Raw genomic sequence first — 23,051 nt, 5'->3', positions numbered from 1 at the left:
TAATAACAAATTGAATTGAACTTAATAATATCGTGACAACATTGTGAAACATTTATTGTTGTATACAGTATATTTTCCACTTACTATAAAAAAAGTTAAATGTGGCATCCAATTTTGCCTACTATTTTTTTATATTAAGTACGTACTTTAATTGTGAATGAAAAAGTACAGACTTGAATGGCCACACTGTTGCATACTTGTGTCCTGTCACTGTGAAATCACCTGTCAGTCATCTTGTCATATTGATTATTGGGACGCAGGCTAGATTATTGGTCTGTTGATCTATTTCACACTGTTCAGTGTGCAGTATTCAGTGCTAATATAGACATGGACTTTTTTCTCAATATTTATAGCATACAGGTTTATTAGAAAGCTAGATTATTAAACAAACTAGAGCAGCAGGAAAAATGCAGAGAGGAAGAGAGATATCAATTGGATTATTTTTTTAATTGGGCTTGCCGTAATTCATTCTCTGCTTCTTCATTAAGAAAAAATTTAATCCTGCCTTAGAATTTGTGTTAAACGGTATCCTATGGTATTTATGTCAGGAGAGCACTTACTAATCTTAAAATGCTGTCTGTGTAGGCAGCACACTAAGTTTTGGAACCGCACAAGAGTGAATGGTTTTCACTGTTAGACTGTGTTTTGTTCTAATGCAAACTGATGACGGCATCACTCAACCACACATTCACATGGTCCCTGAGACTGACCTCAGGCACTACTAACATTAGTTGGCTGTACCTTTCATTTGTTTGTTCGTTTAAGAGAGCACTTAAAGTGGCATGTGTGGGTGCAGTTTATCTATAACCTTTCATCTAGTTCTTGGTCACCTTCTATGGTCAGTTGCACGCTTGTGAGAGAGATAGGAAGAGTGTGTACTCGTGATCCTTGTTTGGTTATGTGTGGGGTCTTTGCTTTCTCATATCATCTCTCAGGATGGGTTTGATCAGTGGCTCTCAACTGGTTAGACTTCAGGATCCAGATTTTCTGGAACTCTGTAAAGACCTGTTAACGTTTAGCTGTAGCTGAGAACCACTGGGTTTGATATACCCTGTTTTTCAGTTTTGTGTGTGTGTGTCTCTGGGAATGAGAAGAGTAGTGGCTATGATGTTGAATGGCTGTCAGCTGAAGTAGGTGATTGTGTGCAGATGTTGCATTACAGTTTGTCAAAGAAAAGGAAACATCTTTTTTCACATGTGCCAAGTTATTAGAAATTTTAAAGAGTTGCAAAAAAGGTCTGTCCATTGTCTGTAGTAGAGATGTTTGAAGCACGCTTCATACACGTCACCTGTGTGTCAGTGCTATGAATTTACATGACCAATTTGAACATCTTGTGTGCATTTGTTTTGCCCTAAATTTCGCTGAGCAACAGTAAATGTGAGGTGCCTTAAGAAGTTTACTCTACCAAAATATGTTTTAGAAATGTATGAAGTTTTTAGTGGGGCTGGACCAGAATATTAGATTATTCTAATATTAATTTGGTGGGTTGGCAACTTGGCATTTGATTTTCAATTTAGTTTTTCTAATAATATATATATATTTTTTACACCTGGCATCCCCTGTGAAATGGTCTTCATTCGCGCTTGAATGGTCCGTTTATGTTTTGGTCATTTGATTTTCTACTTAAAAAGAAATAATGAGAAATGGCTTGATTTTTTTTGTTTTTTTCATTTTGTTTAAGAACCGGAAAATGAAAAATTTTTTAATAAAAAAAAGATCTTTACAAGTGAGACTAAATAAAAGTATGCTATATAAATAAATTATTCCAAAATGTTAAAATCAAATAATGTTGGTGCAAATAAAACAAAGATGCAAAGTGTTTCATGCGTCCAATTAAAAAAAAAATTAAGGTAATGATTCACATCTATATTTTTTAACTTGAACCATTGAAAAATAAATAACAATTGTTATTTGTTAAAAAATTATAGATATAATCATTGGCCTAAATTTTTTTTCAGTGTGCTACAGCAGGTAATTTTTAGGGCTGCTCCGATCACGATCGGCCGATCGTTATGCGCATCTCGTCAGTAAAGCCGGTTCTCTAATCACCGGTAATTTCCCTCAGGTGCGTGATTTCACTAGCCCTAGTAATTTTTAAATCCAATTAAGTCGATGTAATTTTAAGGTAAAATAAAAATAATCATCCTATATATATATAAAGTTTAAAGTTTAATAAAACTTTTGTTCTTCATTATGATATCCTGATGTTTTTGACTTTTTCAACTTTCTCCTAAAAATGCAATAAAAACTTTAATTTAGAAAATAAAACATGCTAATCATATAAGAGGTGTTTTCAAGTCAGTCTATGTATGAATTTTTGTATTTGTAACATTTATTTATTTGATACATACATAGATATGGACAATAGATATCAGTGGATATCAACCGTGTGTGTGTGTGTGTGTGTGTGTGTGTGTGTAAAAATATGCCACTGAACAGTATGTGGTTTGTTGACCTATATCTCAAGCACCAGGTGAAAGAGATGGATGAGAAGAAAGCAGTGAACAGCTATTTACATGCAGGCTGTGCTGAAATTCACTAATGTAGGTCAAGGCCACCAAAACTGGTGCTTGTTGACTGCAGAGATTGCGTCTCATTGGCGCACAGCAAACATCAACATCAAAATGCAAGTTTCTTTACCACCTCTTAAACAATATGTTTAGGAAGAGATCACATGACTTAAAACTTGAGCACAAGCCTTGTCACAGTTGAGCAAGCTTGTGAGAGCTAGCTTCCCCTCTCTCACCGCAAACTCAAACACACACACACACACACACACACACTCACAGCTGCGTGGGGTTTGTGTTTTGGTGTGCACTTCAGAAGAAAGGGAGTGCCTGTGAGGATTGCTCTTTCTTGTTCATACTCGCACACCCAAAGGCATGTCAACTTTGGCCCGATGTCGTCTGTCCTACATGAAAATAAACATCTTGTATTGGACTTCTGCATTGAGGAAATGTCAGTCCATAGCCTTTGTCTTGTGTGTGTTTTTTTTTTTTGTTGCTTTTTTTAGCAGAACTAGGTCTCATCTGGTGAGTATATTAATATGGATAGTACCAGGTGACAAACCACACTGCACATGGATCGACATGAACTGTTTGGTGCAAATTGTGCATAAAAAAAGTTGAAACTGCAGGCTTTAATCTGATTGGTTGACTTAGATATTGGTGCTCACTGCTCATTATTAAAGTGCTCATTTTCATCACTCCACTGATATTCCTTTTCCACCAAGGCAGTTTGAGTGCTGGCTCAGAGTAGGGCTGGGCAGATAAACGGTATCATATTGAATCGTGATAATATTTATGTAACGATGATAAGCTCAGGAGCATTTTTAATCCATATGGATTAATCTAACAGCCAATTACAGAGCCAGTAAGCATGCAGCATTTAGCTTGCACATCAAATAGGGTTGTCATGTTAGTTGAAACGTGATAACACCGGTAATACGAGTATCACCGTTGGGGTGGGGGGGTGTTTGTTCACTTGAGTTTCCCTATTTTCTTCAATTTCAGATGGCTTGTAAAAGTGCCATGCACATTTTACTTTCACTTTCAAATTAGCGGCAATTGAATTGTCGCAATTCGGCATCAGGCAATTGTTAGTTTTCCCTCTTTTCCTCGCATTTTTTAGCTATTAAATAGCCTCAAAAAGCACCATGCGCACTTTCAGTTTAGCTGCAATTCAGCGTTGATTCATTTCAAGCAACAACAAAGACAAACTGATAAAACTTTTATTAACAAAACAAATAAAATTACACTACATATGCCTAATAAATTAATAAATTACTTGGGCTACACAAAGTTTAAATAGATAAATAAAACAGAAAATCAGTGAACACTGGAACCAGATAAATAAGAACCCCTGGGGGCGTGTTGCCGTGACCAACAAGATGAACATAAACTTTTGACCGCCAATTTTGAAACCGCAGCTAAACACGAACATGTTGAAGTCGCTGTGTTTGGATGCTGATGTAAGTTCACAAAGCCATCTAGCCTGCGGAAAGGCAGACTGGTTCTTAGAAAGCTCACCAGTTGAACCAACTCCGAATTGGGAATAGCACTGGTTCTGAACTACCACCCAAAGTGAGGGGAGGAACTGACAACTGGGGGTCTGGAAGTTTGAGGTTCATGACATAAAATTGACAGGGATTTCAGAATTTTAAGGGAATTTATAGCAATTTAATGAGAAGTCTTTTAAGGAGAGGATTAACTACAGTATTTTGATATCTACACCTGGCCTGATTTTATGGTCATGATGCTTGTTTTCATTTCAGAAATATAGAGATATGTCTCATTCCACTTGTGAATACACTAACAATCAGAAGTTTGGGGTTGTGTGTGTGTTTTTTTTTTTTTAATTAAAATCAGCATGATCGAATACTTCAGTAGCTTTTGATTGTAATTTTTCTTCAAATAACGGGTCAAGAGAGTGGTTGCAAGAGCTTGTAACAAGGCTTGTATCACAATGTGGATTTCGAGTGAAAGATAGAATCATTCTTCGGATGAGCAAAAAAAAAAAAAGTCTCTTTAATTAAAATTAGGGATGGGCGATATGGCCTAAAATCCATATTGTGATATACATTGCAGCCTCTTGCGATAACGGTATATATTGCGATATATAAATTATAATAGAACCATTTCAGAACAGGTTACATAAGACCCTTAGGAAAGCTATACTGCAAAATGTATTTTTTTTTTAAGAAATAAAGAAATGTTGTATGTCGTTTTAAGAACATTTATTGTACAAAAGCAAAACTGTTATTATACAACACAATGTTGCAGATAAAAGAAAAGTCTTTCCTTCTAAAAGACACTATACTTAGTTTGTTTAAGTCCTTAATATATATATAAATATTAATTATGCATATGCACAAAATGTTTCAACCTACCGATGGCGAGTTGCAGCCTGTGTCCAAAGCATTGCAGCCTGGTCCAATCATTCAGAGACGCTGCCTTGACCACGTTCGTTCCGTTATCAGTAGTAATAGTAGTAGTCTCTCTCTCTACTGTTTGAAAAGGGACCATGTCCTTACACAAGTAAACAGTTATGGCCCTGGTAATTTCAATCCATCGCGGGCTCTTTCTAATATAAGGAGTACCTTTTGAAAATGATTGTTGGATGGAGGTTTGGATCAGTTCCTGTTTTTTCTGTCTTGCGTTCTTCATACTGGATCTTGCGGTTGGCTGCATTGCCTGGCAATGCTGGTATTCAACGACATGTTTAGTTTTGAGCTGGTAGAACAGATTAGTCGTGTAACCGCTCTTAGCTGGAACTTTTGCCCCACACACTCTACAGAGTATATTTTTCTGCTGCTTGTCGGACGGCTTAAATCCAAACCAAGTCCAAATAATGGATGTTGCACCGGTCTTTTTCACGAGCTCCTCTGTTTCGCTGACGCTTTCAGCCATGTTTATTCAAGATGACGAATATGATGATTCGTTGCAGTCAGCTGCAGCTCGTGGCTCTAAATTGCGCGGGTAGATTGCGTCATCAACATGCATTATCGCGATAGTGCAATAGTATTAAAATCTCTATCGTAGGCCAATTTTGTATAGTTTATATCGCATATCGTTTATATCGCCCTTTACTAATTAAAATAACATTGTTTAAATAACAATTTACTTCGACACCAGTAAAAACTAGTAGCATGTAGTGATGTAACGATTGTCAAATCATGATGTTTTCACAATACAATTTTCTCACCATTTCTTTCAACAAAATTTGATTTAAGACGAATAATAAATGAAAATATTATTTCTTAGACTAAATGCCACATTTCTTTGTGAAATTGAAATGTCAAATAATAAAACTAACTTTAAATTTTTAATAATACAAATATTATCACATCACATAAAGGCTAAATGATGCTAAATAAATGTTATTTAGATTATAATTCCATTGTATAATTTCAAAATTTGAAGCAAAAAAAAGAATGGATTGACTTCAGCTTAGTGAAACTACACTGCATAAAACACATCTGATTAAAAAAAACAAAAACAGCAGACAGGCTGAATGAGACACACGTCACTCTTTGACAGCAGGTGGCGCTTATGGAATAGCAGGTATTTATAGGCTGCTGCCCCTTTAAGACCGAATGCTCGGATCCAATATAATGATGCACATGAAATTTCTTTCTCCATTGTTTACATTCACTTTTGACACAACTGACTATGTTCATGGGAACACTTGCCGACACTGTTATTTTGAGATCATTTTGTGTGCATGTGTCCATTCAGACGCAAGGATCCGCTAAAGTGGAATCAATTCTGTGTTTGTGCGCTCTCTTATATGAGGCTCTCTGTTGTGCACACTTTGAGGGTGTACTCATGTATGTTAGGCCCAGTTGTTTTGAACTGAGCCCAAGCACGATCATCCCCACTCCCCCACATGCCTGCATTCAAACCTGCACTAAACATTCTGGGCCGGAGCAGGCTTGCGTCATGTACGAGATAACAGGGAGAAAACCACTTTCGCTAATAGACTGCCTAATAAACTTATCATGTATGCTGTGTAGAGACTTTCACTTGCATGAATCAGAGGATTATTACAGGGGCAGCTGACATTTAATGAAAGAATTTGCAGCTTTAGGCCTACTCGCAAACTACAATTCCTGTTCATCAGTAAGGTGAGAACCAGACACTCTGTTATCCATTTACAGTTGCTATCAAAAAATACATGAATTACATGTTGACTTTTAAACCTAAATTTAATGTCCAATTAGGGCTGCACGATTGACAACTCATAATTGTTGATTATTCCCTTGAAATTGCAATTGTGATTATTAATAATGATCACAATTTACATTGAATGATGTTTATATCATTGTTTGATGCAACTACATGAAGTATTTTATATGAAAATAACAATCTGAAAACACTCTAACTGAAAAACCTTTAGTGCTTCTCTATAGTATTAAGCCTCAAATGTCAAATATACATTGGATTGGTTTCTTTTTTTAAATTATAAAAAAGTAAAAATATGAATGGTATGATGTTATACTAAAACTAAAACAATGGAAAAACCCATAAGATAACATGTAGAATGGAAAAAACATATTTTAAGCGTGCAGAATAACATAAGTGGACTTTGAACGATAAGTTGCCACTTTAAACGATTACGTAATTGTGGCACCTATAATTGTTATAGCTTTTAGACTTTTTACTGTGTTCTAACTGTTTGATGCGCATGTTTGCGCCGGTGCTTATTCAGTAAAGACTGAAGTTTAACACAGACTGTCAGGATAAGCCTTCATGCAAAATAGAAACATTCACATGATTATATAACATTAAAAGAAAGGGATATAACTGTAAAATGTAGTTTATGTGCTGAGGAAATGTATCGCTTATATTAAACGGCACATGCATCTGTCATAGTGCCTGACAGGACAGGCCGTGTTAAACATTATGCTAATGGATTAGCTTGAAGTTAAAATTAAGCATTCTCCTATTTAGGGCAGCTTGGATCATTTTTCAAGATCACTCTTTCCCGCAGCAGCTTACTCTGATTCATCCGCTTTTTTTTTTTGGATTATTCACTGCTGTAATTTGACTGGACTAGTGGAAGTTTTTCGCGTGTGTTAGGTAAATGCAGCTAATCGATAATGGCATTCGTTGTCGATTATTTTCATTATTGATGATTATTGCTTTTATCGATTAGTTGTTGCAGCAGTAATTAAATTAATTGAAAAGTGTACTGTAGTAATAGTAACTGAAGATGTTTGCAGTCGTAATGATGACAGTAGCACAAACAAAATAGTAGCTGTTCCTTGTTCTAGCACGGTAAGCAATAACTCTACATGCCATGGGAACTGAGCCTAAATGAACCATGCTCTGGCCCACCTTTTTCATGTGAACCAGGGATGGCTAAACGAATCGCGCATGGGAGCAGTACGGAGCGATCACACTTATCAAATGAACCGGGCTTTGGGGTTCAAACACGTTAGGGCACGGTTCAGATTGCCTAGTGTGAGTACACTCTGATTGAGTGCATGCAAATAACAGAACGCGGGTACCGAATAGAATTCTCTTTAGCTTCATCACATACTTGAATGTTTAAATTAGTGCATTTAAACACGTAAACACATGCAAATGATCATCAGTGATGCGTTTCACCCCTACCAGCCAGTGAACAATGTGAATCAGGAAGTAATTTTATATTACTATTCAAGATAGCAAACATTTTGGTTGCCCGACTAGAAGATACAATAGCCACGGAACACTGGGCTAGTGATTTTTGTGATCCCTGTACTTGCATCATGGGTCACTTGTGAAATCCAGAATGTTTAAAGTAACATTTCAAGTTCGTACTGCTGGGAAAAATAACATTTTTATAAAAAAATATATATATATATTTTCTGCCATGATTAGTGTGAGTTTGAAAACAGTGCTTTCAGGACAACAGTATATTTTGTTTCGTTATATGAAGTTAGATCAGATTTTAGCTGTAGGCACAAGAAGAACACACAAAGTCCCAAAACTCTTCACAGAAGCTGTGACGTCAAAGGCAGCAGACAGGCAAAAATAAATTGTCCATTTGACACTTTTTTTTTAAAAGCCTCCAAATACGCATGTCTGGTTTATTTAATTCTGTTTATTTCTCATACATATATATGTGTATATGTATATCTGAATGATATACAGTTATGCCAGTGTAAAGCTGTGTAGTGCGGCGTGTCAGACAGAAGTGTATTTGCCTGTGGGTAAGTCACAGCTCTCTCCCATGAGCCTCTGCTGTCCGCCATATGGAGATGATGAACTTGGGCTGTCCTTGTGCTCTTGTTTCTTTTTCTCTGTCTTTCGTCTCCGATCTTCTTTTTTTGCTATTTCATAGCCTTTCTTTAATCTACTTTTCTAGTGGTTGTGATATGTACTGTTTATGTGATTTAGCTTGTATACTATGTTTAAATCTCTCTCTCTTTCTCTTTCTGTGGCAGATTATCTTCCAATCTGTTCACCTGTGTTAAGCCCACTGCACTTAATGCACGCAACAGCTCTGTGTGTGTGTGAGATTAGTCTTCTGTGTTGGGTTCTTCACACATTGTCTTCAGAGAAAGGTGCAGTTCATTAGGCTACCACAGTTCACTGCCAGAACACACACACAGGTTTGCAACACAGGATTGTGAGGAACGCCCTGTGTAAGGTCTCAGAACTCAGTGAGACTAAATTTCCTCTGTGTTCCTCATAACAGTCACACCATCTCTACAGCCCTCACGTCACTACAGACATTTTGTATTAAGGTCTTGATTGGGTCCCAATTTGCTTGGTAAATGCTTTAAAATCGAGCGGCAACCTCCCACTCTCTCTCTGAAGCCAACAAGGAAGTGACTTAAACTGTAATTCATCGACTGGCCACTTGAGGCTGGCTGCAAAAGGGAGTCAATCCCTTAGACTCTACATGTTAAAATGCTCAACATTACAGCAGAAGAAACATGTTTAAAGCATGGTTAAAAAAATTATTTTGGTCTATATAGCTAATTTTGTCTTTCATGACAAAGTGAGGAGAGGATTTTTTTTACTTATGTTTAAACTATATTACGCCTTAAAGTTCTGAATAAGGGCGTGGCCACTTGAGTGACCGGTGGATTGCCGCTGCTGTCACCACTGTCGAGCTAGGTGGGCGTGGCTTTAGCAACCACATCCTGCCTTTTGCCAATTTTCAAATATCTGGGATTATCACGGTGACGCGCTGCCAAGATGGCGACAGCCCTCTGTCCACTTTGAGCTTCAAAAACGCTCTTCAGGAATCTATAGGTGACGTCACAGACACTACGTCCATGTTTTATGCAGTCTATATTTAAAATATATACTTTTAGTTAGTTTATCAGAAATTGGCAGTTGCCACATTATAAAATTGCATCTTCATATGCCACAGACCTTCTTGTCAGATACCGTTTATGTTGTGTCAGTGCTTGCCATGTTTTATTTAAAAAGTCTGATCATGTTAAGTGAATTCATGGCACGAACAAAGGAGATCTCTGAGGACCTAAGAATAAAAATAGTTGTTGTTGCTCATGGAAAAGGTTAGTAAACCATCTCTAAAGAGTTTGGACTCCACAAATCCACAGTTAGACAGATTGTGTACAAATGGAGGAAATTCAAGACTATTGTTACCCTCCCCAGGAGTGCCCCACCAACAAAGATCACTCCAAAAACAAGACGTGTGATAGTCCACAAGATTGCAAAGGATCCCAGGATAACTTCTAAGCAACTAAAGGCCTTTCTCACATTGGCTATGTTAGTTTCCATGGGTCCACCATCAGGAGAACACTAAACAACCATGGTTGCAAGAAGTAAGCCACTGCTCTCCAAAAAGAACATTGCTGCCCATCTACAGTTTGCTAAAGATCATATGGACAAGCCAGAGGAATACCGGAAAAATGTTTTGTGGACTGATGAGACCAAAATATAACTTTTTGGTTTAAATTAGAAGTTTTATGTTTGAAGAAAGGAAAACGCTGCATTCCAGCATACCTTATCCCATCTGTGAAACATGGTGGTGGTAGTATCATGGTTTGGGCCTGTGTTGCTGCTTCTGTGCCAGGATGGCTTGCCATCATTGATGGAACAATGAATTCTGAATTATACCAGGAAAATATCATCCGTCTGAGAACTGAATCTCAAGAGAAAGTGGGTCATGCTGCAAGCCAACGATCCCAAGCACGCGAGATGTTCTACCAAAGAATGACTCCGCTATTACAAAACATTAAATTTTGCTCTTTAAACAAAGTACGACCTTAATCCAATTGAAATTGTGGAAGGACCTGAAGCAAATCCCAGAATTTAAGTGGTTTTGTACTGAAGAATGGGCTAAAATTCCTACAAGCGGTTGAGCAGGACTGATCAGCAGTTACAAGGAACTTTCAGCTGCAATTATTGATGGAAAATGGGGTCATACCAGATACTGAAAGCAAAGATTTTGCCACTCACAGATATGTAACACTGGATAATTTTGCTCTATAAATGACAAAGAATATACTTTATCTCATTTGTTTGACTGTATTTTCTTTGTCAACTTTCAGAACTTGGAAAAAATATTTTGCATCATATTTTTGCAGAAATATAGACAATTCACAAACTTTCAAGCAGTACTGCATATGAATGTGTGTTTAATAATATCTGTACATACTACAGTCTGTCATGTGACCAACAAGTGTCAGCTGTGTTTCCTGTGGCCTCCTGAGATGTAAAATGTCCATGAGATGGGCATGTTAGAATCTTGCCTGAAGTAGTCCAGGGACTACCGATTATGAGTACTGTGAATTTGGACATTCTACTTATTTTATGTATTGTTTTTCACCTGTACATATTGTAGTGATGTAGGTATATTCAGACACATGGACGGTGTGGTTTCTTGCTTATTTAATCGTCTCTGGCTCTGCTGCATTAAAGTCCACATAAAATCTAAATTAATTTCAAACACACACACTCACAGCGACAGTTTTTCTCCTTGTGGGAAGAGAGATATTTTTGGAAATTAGTAAAAAGTCTCCCTCCATCTTTCTCTTCCTGCTCGAGTCTGATTTTGTGTGTCAATAACAACTTCACATCCTGCACTGGTCGCATGCATCTGGCGCTGAAGGGATGCGAAGATGGGAAGTGCATCCGTCTTTCTGTCCTTTTGTCTTCTTCACCTCATAATGGCCTTTAATGTCCGCTGTCTTCTGCAGTCAGGCGTTTTCCGGTTATTCCTCTGGGGCCTTTAGTTAGCTTCTGCCTGGACACGTCGCTCCGAGGCTCAGGCTTCCGCCCAAACAAGTCACACACTCTGAGGGGGTGTTGGGCGGACCCTAGGTTACCCATTATCTGTTCTGTCGAGAGATTCAAAAGCTGTGAGTGAGTCTTTGTCATGTGTGGGAGTGGACAGGGTGTGAACATACACACACACACACACACACAAGCAGAGAACAATGTATTTTCTATATTTAGGGATTTCAAGTGTTTTGAGGCTGTAACTCATCCTGTCATGCAGTTGTCTGATGGTAGTATTGGGTTTTTGGGGGTTTATCTGTGTTGTTTGTGTGACACGTGCATGGTGCAGTTTGAAAATGTAGGCACAAGTGCTCTCAAGGGGACCTGGGGCAACGAGAACGAGAAGAGGAGAACCGAGGGCGAAGTGATACAACTGTTTGCTTAGCCACAGCTGTTGCTTTTCTTCATGTAGCACACACTTACACACAATGAAATATTGTCCTGTGACGGTCAGATTCAGACGGGGGAAAACACAAAAAGATTGAAGAGTGAAATTATAATGAGGGCTCTCGGAGCTGGACTACATAACAGATGTTTCAGAACAGTCAGCTGCATAGCAGTGCTTTAACACACACCCTTTGCCCTGGTGACCTCTGAGAGAACAAACAGATTTGGGTCACTGACGGTCTGTGTTCCTCTTCACTGAACTACATTTGTTGGGGAATTCGCAAGTTGTAGAGACGACAAGATCTATACTTCCTGAGGAAACCCTTCACCTCAGAAAAACCTAATAGAAAACCCAAGGACATGTTATGTAATGCCAAGTGCAATTTCATGTAAAATAATATCTAGATCACTTGTTTGTTTGTTTGTTTGTTTGTTTGTTTTTGTCCACACATAGTGTAAAACATTTTGACTTCAGTGAAAGGCCAGTGGAAGTTTTGGCAGGCAAGTAAAAATTTGAACCACTAACCCATCTGGGCCAGTAGAAAATTTGCGTTGAGCACCTTGTGCTAAAATATGCAATTTCTGTGCCACTAGCATCATCTAACATAACTAATAATACTTGTTTTCTAACAGGCTTCTCAACACCCCCCCTTCCCAATCTGTCATTGGTCAGCCAAACAGATTGACTTCACCAAACTCACACCATTGGTAGAACCAAACGCAATGCAATACGATTCCACTTAAAAGCAATTAGTCCTTTGATTTTAACATTATTCAAAACAGTTACTCTGTGACTAGGGCTGGGGGATATGGTGGTTTATATCATTACCATAGAGTATAACCTCTGTGAGAGTTTTCTATATCGTTTATTTCGCATAAATATTTAGACGTAGCAGTACTACTAAGGTTATATACAGTACATCTAAGAGTGAAACGAGCATGAATAAGGAAATAGAGTTGGACGTGCTAGATGATAAATGGAGTTATTAAGCGCAATATGGAGTGAATAACTCATAGCCAAAGCATTCGCACAGAAAGTCACTTCTCTTAGACAGCATGCAATCACGAATTTGTGGTGTGCATAATACAGACATCCCAACCTGCAAAAAGTCATTTCAGGGAGGTATCCCGAAGACCCCCCCCCCCCCCCGCCCCCCCAAAAAAGGAAGGAAATACATCTCAGCTGTAGTCACCTTCTCAGTGAGACTTTGCCTGAATCTGAATCTGAATGGGAGAACGGAGATATATTGGAGCAGCCTTCTCTGCACTTAGCCTCCCTAACATGTTGTGGTCTCTAAAAGATATAAAAGTATAAAATATTATTTCTATAAGCTATAGGCCTATGTAATTATTCGTTAATTATGTTTAAATATGTAGATTACTTTTACTATTTATATAATCTGCTTATACAATTAATGTAAACTGCTTTTATTTATTTTCCATTGCAACTTTAAACAGGTCTAAGGAGTTGGTTGTTTTCATGTAGCCTTGGCAACTAACCTGAATAATATGCAGATGAAATGAAAGTTGTCAACTCACCTCAACATGCCTTTTGCAATCATATAACCCTCCATGGGCAATGCTTGAGCGAGACTGTCATTATGTTTGACACCTATAAGACAGGGGTACACTTTCGTGTAGTCTGCTGTAAAATGTGTCATGGTGCTCCTGTTTCTAGGTAGACATAACTGATTAATTTTGTTCGGGAGAAGAGATAAAAGCCCATCCACACTGACAATTGATTGGTTGATTTGCAGAAACAGGCTAATCAGGATGCTCTCTGTCTTACATGCGCTTCGCACACACGCACATTAGCACACACACGCAAGGTCTCTCGCTCCCTCTCCCTCTCTGCCGTGCGTGCGCTACACGGTTTGAAACACATTATCTGTTTCGCATGCGCGCTTTTGCTCGCTCGGTATAGATTCCGGGAGATTTTAACTAATTTGCGGGTATCAGGGAGCCGTTTTCAATATGCGGGAGACTCCCGGAACTTCCGGGAGACTTGGGATGTCTGCATAATATTTAGTAAAGTTAGTGAGCACAATAAGCAGTGACAAAGAACTCAATGCAGTGTTGATGGCAGCCTCTCTCAGACAGCATTTAATCCTGAATTCAGATCTTTTTCACGTCTTGTTACTCTTAATTGGTCAAATACACACAATTATGTCAAAATGGCCGTCATGTAGAGAGTTCATGTAAATAGTCTGTTATGTGTTAAATTTTCATAAACAATTGGGTGACGAACCGAATGTGTTTCAGTATATTGCAACCCTCTACATAGCGAGTAAATCACTCGCATATGCGACTAAATCTTCATTCTGGCGATTAAATGGTGTCTTCATATTAGCCAATGGCTAATCAATTCTCAGATTTTACTCGACAGTGTGTGAGTTGGAGGCTAAGTATAAGTTTAGCACATATATATTTTCACTCGCGAACACTCTCTGACTGAGGGCTTCAGAGTTTCTCTCTCCATCTCTCTCGATCGGTGATATTTCTCAATTCATCTCAATGGATGTGCAGCGCAACTGTATTTAATGTACAGTAAACTCTAGTGTGAAAGCGCACAAATCGGCGTCACTTTCTCTCTCACACACACGCAGAGAGAGAGAGAGAATTGACGAGCTACATTTAAACAATATTCTTTGTATTTTCCTGTCAAAATAACGGCGTTCCTATGGAAGTCTGCAGCTTTTCAGAACAGTCGGGTTTTCCGGTAGTGGGTGGTGTTAATGGGCAAACTGCAATCTCATTGGCTGGCACTCACCTATTATCGTCCCTGTTTTGATTTCAGCAAATCAGTTCGAGTGAACGAACACAACCTGATTAATATTCATCAATCCAGCAGCTCATTAATCCTTAGTAATCCTTAGTGTGTTTTATAGTTCTTATTATTAGAAACCGTATAATTATTATTAGTATTTTTGTTAGTTTTGTCCCAAATATTATTATTATTATTATTATTATTATCTCTCAGTCTGGCAGGTAAACATAGATATTTACTTGCCAATGGCGATTCAATTGCTAAGGTGTCTGTAGAAAAATTGTGTATCTGTTATTTGCTTTTTTGTTTTTATTTTAAATAACAAGAATAAAATAAAAATAGCATATCGAGATACTGTATATATAAAGTTATCGTGAAATAAAATTTCTCAAACGGTGAAATAAGGTTTTGGTCATTCACCCACCCCTATCGCTGACCAGTACAGTCTTTGGCATGGAATACACTTATTCAAAAAATATTTTCGAATTTTGATATTGTACAAAATGTATAAGTATGCAAGGTAATCACTGAGATGTTAGCTGGAAAGTTGCAGAAATCGAAACCATTTCAAAAGAAGCATCCTGTCAGTTTTAATGTGTTAAAACCAAAACTCTGAATAACATGGGGGAAAAAAAAGTTTTTTAATCGTATCACAACGATGTAGCATCAGGTTGTTCGGGATGCTCTCTCTCTCTCTCTCTTTTAAATAGCGCCAAAAAGGAAACATTCATTAGCAGCAGTAATGAGATGTCAATTGTAATTGATGGCAATTGAGTTAGCTGTTAGGTTACACTTTAGCATGTTGCTAAGCTAACTGTGTTTTACAGTGTTTCAATAATTAGATGAAATGATCCAGTTTTGATTACAATGAACCACTTTTTTATCAGTACTTTTCAGAGTCCGGTGTTTTCGTTTTTAGTTTATTTCTCTTGGAACGTACGTCATCTTAGATTGTAAAGTTTGTAACCTTTAGAAACCGTTTTGATGTAGGCAGGTTTTGGAACAGATAAACTCTGTTTTAGACTAGCTCTTCTCTGGGTATTGTTTCTGTGATTGTGTCGAGAGTGTGTGTTTGATCCAGTTCTAGCATGCCTCTCGTCTCTCCCTCAAAACCCTGAGGGCCAACTGGAATTATCTGAAGGGAGAGATGGAAAGAATCAGAGCGACGTCAAGAGGAAGTAAGGAAGGAACAAATGAAAGCGTGAGGAGCAATGAAAGGACAGGAGTGAAGTGTACGTGATTGATTTATATGCCGCAAGTGTGTCGTTTGGTCTCTTCTTCGCCCCAGCTGCGAGAAATCTTTCTGTGACGGAGGGATTGAGAAAAGAGACGTGGAGTGAAAATATGATGATGACTCATGGAATTAATGTTGTTGAAAAATACCGTTGAGTTCTGCAGAGGGAGTGTCAGTGACACACATGCGTTCTCATAGGAAATTCTGTACCAGTAAAATAGACTTTTTTCTTTTTAATGTTTGATTAACATTGAGACAGATTGCCTATATAGTAAGACCTGCTCTAATGCACATGTCTAATAAAATGTTACTCAACAGATGTTTTATCCCAACAGTTAACCAAACGCTCACTTAAGACATTACAGATTATGTTTGCGTTAATACTCGCCAAGACATAATTCTGTGTATATCGGGGTCGCGTGCTGTATGAAAGGTGTTTTTGTGTGCACACATTTGATGTGTCCGTCAGTGCTCTTAATAGCTTTTTTAACATCAATCATGTCCCAGACTTTATATTCTCATTCCTGCATGTTCCTTTCAAACCTGAAACCAAAACGTCAGCTGCAAGAGCGGTTTGTCAGAAAATGGGGCAATGCAATCCTCTGGCCATGTGTTTCTCTGAAGCCTCTACTGATTTCCTTCTAATCATACTCAGCTGGTGGACGGCTTCACAGAGCAGCTTGATGGTTTATTAGGCTGAGGGCCAGTAATGGGGTCCATATGCCAACACTGTCCTGAGAGTGGGATAGTGTTGTCTGTTTTGGACAACTCTTACAGAAGGTTGTAAACTGATCCGGCGGTGCGACCTGTGAACTCTGACATGTCACTTAATGGCTGAGTGAGACGTGCTGCAGAGTATTGATCAGTAGATCAATACTCAGTAATGCAGTCACAGTAATCTGAAGGGTGAAGACTTCCTTTACACGCCCGTTGTATTGATTTCTAAACACATATAAGTGCTTTTAATACTGCTGGTTGTCTGTGTGTGTTTGAATAAGTATGGAATTGTGTGAGGTAGGGCTGCATGATTATGACAAATCATAATTGTCAATTATACCACTGAGTTTATTGCATTTATTAATTACGATTTTCACAATGTACTTTGAAGGATGTTTATACTATTGTTTGTTCATATTATAAATATGAACCGTATTATAATGTTATACTAAAACTAAAATTAAAACAATGGAAAAACCCTCAAGATAACCCGAAGAAAGAAAAAACATATCTTAAGCATGAAGAGTAACATAAGTGGACTTTGAATGATTAATTGTCGCTTTGAGACTGCAGAAGCTGCATCTATCTGCCTGTCAATCTCCCGCTCCATCCTTCCTACACCCGTGAACAAGACCCCAAGGTACTTGAACTCCTTCAATTGAGGCAGGAGCTCTCCACCAACCTGAAAAGAACAAGCCATTATATTTATTTATTTATTTTAATAATCAAATGAAGGTATAAAACATTAAATTAATTTATCTTTTAATGTTTTTTGGAAAAACCAAATGCTGCACAACATTTACTATTAAAATGAAAACATGGAAGAAAAATGTGATTATTCTTTAAAATAAGTTTTAATAATAATTTTATTAGTATTCGTAGAAGAGTTCTTACATTAAGACATACATTCAACTGTACAATGATAATATATTTCTGTCAGTTTCTTAAATCAAACTATTTTGGGAGGGGTTGACGTGAAGACATTTAAGTCTCTGTGTGTGTGTGTGTGTGTGTATATATATATATATATATATATATATATATATATATATATATATATATATATATATATATATATATATATATATATATATATATATATATATATATATATATATATATATATATATATATATATATATATATATATATATATATATATACACACAGTACAGACCAAAAGTTTGGACACACCTTCTCATTCAAAGAGTTTTCTTTATTTTCATGACTATGAAAACTGTAGAGTCACACTGAAGGCATCAAGGGCTATTTGACCAAGAAGGAGAGTGATGGGGTGCTGCGCCAGATGACCTGGCCTCCACAGTCACCGGACCTGAACCCAATCGAGATGGTTTAGGGGTGATCTGGACCGCAGACAGAAGACAAAAGGACCAACAAGTGCTAAGCATCTCTCGGGGAACTCCTTCAAGACTGTTGGAAGACCATTTCAGGTGACTACCTCTTGAAGCTCATCAAGAGAATGCCAAGAGTGTGCAAAGCAGTAATCAAAGCAAAAGGTGGCTACTTTGAAGAACCTAGAATATGACATATTTTCAGTTGTTTCACACTTTTTTGTTATGTATATAATTCCATATATAATTCCACATGTGTTAATTCATAGTTTTGATGCCTTCAGTGTGAATCTACAATTTTCATAGTCAAACTCTTTGAATGAGAAGTGTGTATGTATGTGTATATATATATATATATATATATATATATATATATATGTATGTGTGTATGTATGTATGTGTGTGTGTGTATGTATGTATGTGTATATATATATATATATATATATATATATATATATATATATATATAAATATAGTTTTTTTTCTTTTTTTTTTTGTATAAAGCTCATAAAGTGACTTTCAGAGCAGCCATTCCCCTTTATAGCATAAAAAATGTTAAAACAGTACCTGGACTACTATATTTCCATGTATAGCATTCAATTTAAATAATAATAATAAAAAAAGCTTATCTAAGTTGTTGGCACTATGCACTAATCATTTATCTTTGTTGACCACTACAGTTGAATAGTTGACCATCCTGACCAGTCCTCAGTCAAGTGTGTGTGTGTGTGTGTGTGTGTGTGTATTTGGTCCCAGTGTGAGAGTCTGTGGTTTGCTGTGGTGTGATTTAAAATTGTGATGTAATGATGTCAGTTAATTAATGCCACAGATTTTCTGCTTATCTGATCTGCTCCATGCCCAAAACCACAGCTATAGACACCAACACAAGATAACGAACTCAGCCGTTTCCTCTAGTGCCGCCCTGCTGTTTATTTAAGATAGTGAATATGTGCTCATGACCGTGTGTCAGTCATTATTACTATAACCCTTTTCCTATTGCTGCCGGTCGGCACAGCAGCTGCTGCTTCCGCTCAGAATCTTTTGCATCCTGTGGAGTTTCCTGCTGGCTCCTGAACTGCACTCATAGAGAGGCAGGAATGGGGCATTCGGCCAAGAGAGTGCATTAAATGTGAGAGGGCGCGGAGAAAAACTAAAGGCATGCTGGATGGGGGAGTGGAAGAGAGAGAAAAGAAAGAAAGAGGGGAAAGAAACCGTGCAAGCAGTGGATCTGGTCTTAGGGCAGCTGCTCTCATCCCACGGGGGTCTTCAATCATCACTCTTGCTCTCTCACACACACACACACTCGCTGCCTGCTGCTGCCCACTAGGGCTGTCAAAATGGCTGAAAAACTAAATTCGAATTTTGCAATTAAATATGATCAAAATTCGAATTATATTCTAATTTTAAAATGCATAATTTCAGTTATGGTGAAGAAAAGCTTTTGGCTTCTCTTCTGAGGCCACAAGAGGGCGCATCGAGCAAAATGTTACTAATGCACATTTACTACAAAGCACTGGAATACATGACACATGACTGTGAAAAAGAGCATAAGATTAAAAATAATTTTTATAACCAATTATAATTAAGTTGCTAGTTGCTTAAAGAACTATAAACAAAACAGCATCATGTATGCATGCATAAGTTTAATGCAAAGGGCGGAAAGCCAATCACAGAGTACATTTTTCATTTAAACATGAGAGGAGGTGGGATGGGAAAAACCCAACATAAAGTCTCAAGATATGTTTTTAAAATGTCACGTTAATTTTACATGGCTTTCTAAAAATGCGGCTCTGTTGTGCGAGATGCGAGTGCAATGGTGATAGTAGATGTTCCTCTAGAAAATGCGTGAAATATGCGTTCTGTGTGAACGGCTTTGTTTGATCTTCTCCACATTGATGTTCTCATTTTCCGCAATATTTTAATAAAGCGTTGTGTTCCTCCTCAACCGGACGCCCTGTAAACACACGCAGACACAGAACAAGCCTATCATCAGCCATCAGCATCATGCTCAACTCGATTTGTCAAATTCCTCTGCTTCTGAACAGCACTTTGCCATAGAGTGTGCTGTGACCTTGGCTTTTTATAGTCTGTCTCTCTTTGGATGATAATTAGTAGGGCTGCTCCGATCACGATCGGCTGATCGTTATGGGGCGGTCACACTGCACTTTTCGTTCCATTGACTTCCATTCATACGCATGCGAATGCGTCAGACCGGAAATGCAAGCTCATGCGAAAAATTTCGCATCTCGATCAGGTGGGAAGGAAGTCGACCAGAAGTTGAAGTCGGCCGCGTGCCGCCATCTTGTAGCAGAACTTCACTTGCGTTAGCATCCCATTGACTCCCATTCATTTTGGCGTCACTTTGACAGTGAATAACTTTACATCTGAGGCGTTTAAAGACTCCATTTGTCCATTATTTATTTCTAAAGATACACGAAAATGTATAAAAGGCTCCATTACCTTGTATCTCACGTTATGGTCCCGTAGAATCAGTTTTTGTAAAAAATAGGCTAACGATTGCGTCATAACCAGCGACTCTCTGACGCACAGTAGAGAAATTACCGTATGGACAGGAGGAGAAGCTCGCAGGCAATCTTTTACTGTCTGTGAGGCTATCGGGGGGACGTGGAGGCATAAAGTCAAGGGAGATAATTAATCACAATACTTACCAAAATGTGCTCCTGTTCACGCTCGCCTTCTCTGCAAGATTCGGTGGGTGATTCAGATTTCTCTTGGCACAGCGGTTAGAAGACTTACAGGTTGCTCACGTGACATCTACGTCATCAAGCTCAGTTTGAGTCTGCGCAGTACGCTCGACCCCCAGGAAGTGCGTGCTTCTAATTGACTTCACTTTTCTCCGTTGAATCAAATGGGGTCGCGGTGTGTCCATTTCTTTTACTGTCTATGCTTGCAATATGCGATTTCGGACGCAGCGCTTGTGTCTCCTTCCGCTTTGTGGGTGACGTAAATGCGTTGTGTCACATTAAAAAACCATTGCGAAAGAACCTGACGTGAGATTTAAAATAAATTAAAAGAGGCTTCGAGGCAGAGGAATTTGCCTCGATCATTTTTTGTAATCGAGTTACTCGAGGAATCGTTACAGCCCTATTTGATTTCACTTCAAGGCACATACATGCAGGCACAGCGCATGTTTCTCACTGACTGTCTAAGGTAAGACACAGTCGATCACACACAACTGGATGCCAAAAAATCTTAGCATTGACTTGAAAGCCATTCAGTTGTGCTGCACTTAATCTCTTGACTACTGATTGATGAAGGAGTTACACATTTAGAGCTGCATGATTAGTCAAAATAAAATCAAAATCATACCAAGGGTTGCAGTTTAATTAAATGCACTGTGGGTTTTAGAAAGAAGAGCAGCATTTACACGTGAGCAGGTCAAGATCCTGTCTTTTCAGTGACTCAAGAGCGAGCCCGGTTTGCAGTAAATGCTGTTCTGCATGTTCTCTGGGTTGCTTATACCATGCATTTGGGAACGTAAGATGCACCAACTATCATCACAAACTTGTAATGAGAAGCGTTTATGAACTGGCTGTTGTCAAAAAAAAAAGCTTTAAGAGCTCCCTGTGGTTTTCCGAACAAGCTTGATGGTTTAACATTTAAAAATAAAGAAATGAGACTGCCATAACGGTTTAGTATGGAAATTGTATAGTTATTGTATAGTTGTACTGTAAAATGGCAAATATATTTATTTAAATACATTTATTTTATTTCACTTTACTTTGGTAATTTCTTTTGTTACTCGTAGGATTAATAATAATAATAATAATTTTATTTGATAAAAAATTGTATTTGATAAAAACAAATTAATGATTTTAATAAATTATTATAACAATAATCTTCTAAATTATAATTACTATTATAATTCTCTGTCTCTTGGTCTCTCTCTCTCTTTATATATATATATATAATTTATATATATATTTATGCCTATGCATGTAGATAGATAAATAGATAGATAGATGTTATTGGGTGGTCTCTTGATCAACCCTGTGATAGTGATTGCACACTTTTACACGTTCACACCGGCTCATGTAGTGGGAGGGACACATCATGCCTCATTGCTTATGTTCACGTTGAGAACCATTTCATTTATTATTCTTGGAACTATGATGTTTAGTCTGTTGCAGTATTGTCTGTTCCTTGTGTTTCTGATGCAGTATGTTGATATTTCCCTGTGTTTGTGAGTAGCTGCCATTGTTCTCTGCTAGAGACGTGCTTACATGAACGTATAGTTATTATTGTTACACAGTAACACACTTGTTCTTATTCATTTGTTCTCACTGGACCACAAAAGATCATATTTTCCGTTTTAACGGTCTTCTCTTATCGTCTCCCTCAGGGCTTATTCCATAGGCTGTTTTCTTTTTCTTTCCCTCTGAATGTCAAATGAAATCTGGATGAATAGGGCTCAGAGGGGCCCCGGAGCAAACTCCCATTCATTTCCAGTGCAGTCATTTTTGACTGCAAACAGTATGAGCATGCCTTTTTCCAGGACTATTTAACCTCTTAAAATCATGTCCATGGTTTCTTTTTTTGGGTGCGTTTGACAAGTGCAAAAACCTTTACTTACTTTTAGTTCCTACCGTTGAGATGTCGTAAAAAAAAAAAAATTATAATGATAATAAAAAAAATAAAAACTAAATGTTTTTTTTTTCTTGCACGTGCACACACACATACACTAAAAGCAAAAACTATAGGCAGCTGAACGATTAATGAACACGTTTTACGGGACACATCGAGGAACACATGTAAATGAAGGTTGAAAACTGAGCTGTTCAGCTGCTTGAGCTCGTTCCTTCAGGCTCAGTGTGTCTGTTCTGTTC

General features: G+C 37.8%; 1 protein-coding gene across 10 annotated transcripts in view; it reads left to right on the top strand.

Moving 5' to 3' along the window:
- The window catches only part of LOC132092654 (ras-specific guanine nucleotide-releasing factor RalGPS2-like), a 102,961-nt gene that overhangs the window by 5,373 nt on the left and 74,537 nt on the right, over positions 1-23,051 (top strand). For 2 of the 10 annotated variants that reach the window (XM_059498988.1, XM_059498984.1), the window contains exon 1: positions 6,530-6,625. The exons of the other annotated variants lie outside the window; for them this stretch is intronic. The gene's annotated coding sequence lies outside the window, so the exon portion shown is untranslated. Of the gene's footprint in view, positions 1-6,529; positions 6,626-23,051 lie in introns of those variants that run through there. 10 annotated transcript variants of the gene reach the window in all.

This window comes from Carassius carassius, chromosome 18, assembly GCF_963082965.1.
Source record: "Carassius carassius chromosome 18, fCarCar2.1, whole genome shotgun sequence".
NCBI classification, from domain to species: Eukaryota; Metazoa; Chordata; class Actinopteri; order Cypriniformes; family Cyprinidae; genus Carassius; species Carassius carassius.
Note: the sequence above shows the minus strand (reverse complement) of the source record. Positions and strands in the feature narration are given on the sequence as shown.